The sequence below is a fragment of the Berghia stephanieae genome, unplaced genomic scaffold (assembly GCF_034508935.2).
Source record: "Berghia stephanieae isolate SIO BIC M18660-M18661 unplaced genomic scaffold, UCSD_Bste_1.3 scaffold7384, whole genome shotgun sequence".
Classification (NCBI taxonomy): domain Eukaryota; kingdom Metazoa; phylum Mollusca; class Gastropoda; order Nudibranchia; family Aeolidiidae; genus Berghia; species Berghia stephanieae.
In genome coordinates, this window is record NW_027629049.1 from 1 (window position 1) to 2,703 (window position 2,703).

The 2,703-nt window shown below is 65.9% G+C and overlaps 1 pseudogene; it reads right to left on the reverse strand.

The window, feature by feature from the left end:
- Positions 1-2,441, reverse strand: LOC144962252 (large subunit ribosomal RNA; annotated as a pseudogene; the record flags this gene model as incomplete).
- Positions 2,442-2,703: the final 262 nt, after the last annotated feature.

Consider the following 2,703-nt stretch of genomic DNA (forward strand, 5'->3'; position numbering starts at 1 on the left):
GTCGGTGGACCCCCGACCCCGCCCGCGACGGCGGCTTGACGTCAAAACCTCGTACCCCTCCTACCTGCAAGAAGGCGCCGAGTCCCCACTTTCCCTGGGTAAGATGGAGGTTTCCCCCGGGGGTAGCGGGATTTCACTGTTCCCCGCCCCAAACCTTTTCCGCCTATGCTACACCCCCCTCCTTCTCCCGAAGTTACGGATCCATTTTGCCGACTTCCCTTACCTAATTACTCCGTGGACCAGAGGCTGCTAACCTAGGAGACCTGCTGCGGGAAAATGAGTACGGCCGGGGAGCGAGATTGACGTGCCCTCGACGGGGTTTTCACGGACCGCCGTGAGCGCTCCGGACGCAGCCATGTCTTACGGCACGCTTTTCGGCCTTTGGCCACCCTTTCTTTCCCGGTCACCCCCCGATTTCCAGGGCGAACCAGACCTTAAAAAGAGACGACGGCCTCCCCGGTGCCCACGGCAGCGTTCCCCGTTCTGTCGGCGTCGCCGCGGCGGCCCCCCACGCCGGAACGTAGTCGCGACGAGGGGGGCCGTTCTCCGCCGCCGGTTCCGAGCGAACCTTAACTGGATTCCCTTTCGGCGGTCGCAGGGTGACTGACAGGCCAGGCGGGGGCGCCCGTTCGGCCGCCCGCCCGGCGCGTGTTTCGTACCCGTTCAGCAAGGGAGCTAACCCGCCCCTTAGGACCGACTCACCCACGTACATGGGACTGTTTCCCGCGGAACCATCCCCACTTCGGCCTTGAAAAGTACTCTCCGTTCAATATTGCTACTACCACCAGATCTTCACCCGCGGCGGCTCCGAACGGGATCGCTCCCGGACTTTCACGCCACCGCGGCGCACCTCCTACTCGCCCCGGCCTGCCCGGGGAGGGGAGTCGCACCCCTCCCGCTGGCGGGGCGGCCCGGTGTGGGTCCGACGCTCAGCGCCATCCATTTTCGGGCGGGTCGGTTCGGCAGGTGAGTTGTTACACACTCCTTGGCGGATTCCGACTTCCGGGGCCACCGCCCTGCGTCAGTACCGACCCACACCTTTTAGCTTTCCCGTGAGCGTCCTGCGTTGGGCACCACAACCGGGCGTTCGGTTCATCCCGCAGGGGCCAGTTCTGCTTTCCAAAAATGGCCCACTCGGCACCCCTGATTCTAGGCCTGGCCCCCTGCGAGGCGGGTCTGGCGCCTCACCCGTTGAAAGTTTGAGAGTAGGACGAGGGCGTTTCGCCCCCGATGCCTCCAACCATTCGCTTTACCGATGAAAATCGTTCCGTCGGCACCGGCTATCCTGAGGGAAACTTCGGAGGGAACCAGCTACTAGATGGTTCGATTGGTCTTTTCGCCCCTACGCCCAAGTCGGGCGGTCGATTTGCACGTCAGAGTCCTTCGAGCCTCCACCAGAGTTTCCCCCGGCTTCGCTTTTGCTCAGGCGTAGAATCACCATCTATCGGGTCCCGACGCCTGCACTCATGCTCCGACAGGGCCGTCAACGCGGCGACCGCCGGGCCGGCGGTCGCTCCGGGGACTCGGTAGTCGCCCGAGAAAACCCCGCCCTCGGCCCGCGGGGCCTCTCGCTTTCACTTCGGCCGTGGGGTTTAGTGGAAAACCCTGCGGCTCGCACAGGCTCGGACTCCTTGGTCCGTGTTTCAAGACGGGTCGGGCAGGTACCGGAATAAACGCTGCGCACCTTTCGACGGACCGGGGGCCGCCCGCCCCCGGGGGGAGGGCCGAAACCCCCCGGGGCGAACCGCCGCCGTTTGTCCGCGGTCGAACCCAGGGCCCACCCGAATACGACCGCTCTCGTGCCAACTCGCGCCCACGATTCCGCAGGCCCGGCCCGACCCGCGTAGGGCGCGCGGACGAGACGGCCCGGTGCCTTTGGCAGCGGAGACCCGCCGTGGGGGGGCACCGCCCGACCCCCGAACTCGGAAGGCGTCCCCGTCTCCGGGGCCCTCCGCGGGGGGCACGGGCGACCAGCCGCCACGGCGGGACCGTCGCTCGGCTCAGCCCGTTTTTAACCCCTTGGCGGTTTCACGCGCTTTGCAACCCTCCTTCAGAGTTCTTTTCAACTTTCCCTCACAGACTTGTTCGCTATCGGACTCGCGCAGGTACTTAGCCTTAGGTGGAGTTTACCACCCGCTTCGGGGTGCACTGCCAAGCAAACCCGACTCCGGGGTCGAGGTCGGCGGAAGGGAGCGCCGCCGGGAAGGGCCTGGCACCCGCTCTGGGCAAGCCACGCTCGAGAAGACTCGCGCGGCGCTCCCCATCCCGCTCGACACCGACCCGAACGCTACAGCTCCCCGCGGGCACGGGCCCAGGGGGTTTCAGCGCTTTGGGGTCTTCCCGCTTCACTCGCCGTTACTGGGGGAGTCCCCGTTGGTTTCTTTTCCTCCGCTTACTGAAATGCTTTAGTTCGGCGGGTACCCTCGTCCGATATGAGGTCGGCAGATCGCCCATCCGTCGGGTTCGCCGCGCGTCGTTATACTTACCCTTCCCCGCATACCCCCCCGAAGCCCTCGCTCGCGTGTACATCGAGCAGGCCCGAGGATTGAGGAAGAAGCAGGCCGATCGCGTGCGTGCTTCCCGCTTCGGTGCGCGTCTTATCGTCGTCCCCCGCCATACCCAAGGCCGGGTGGGACGACGTCTCCCCCTGGTCAGACGGGAGCCCTCGATCTACGGCCGCCAGTCGGGACGAGCCCACCGGGG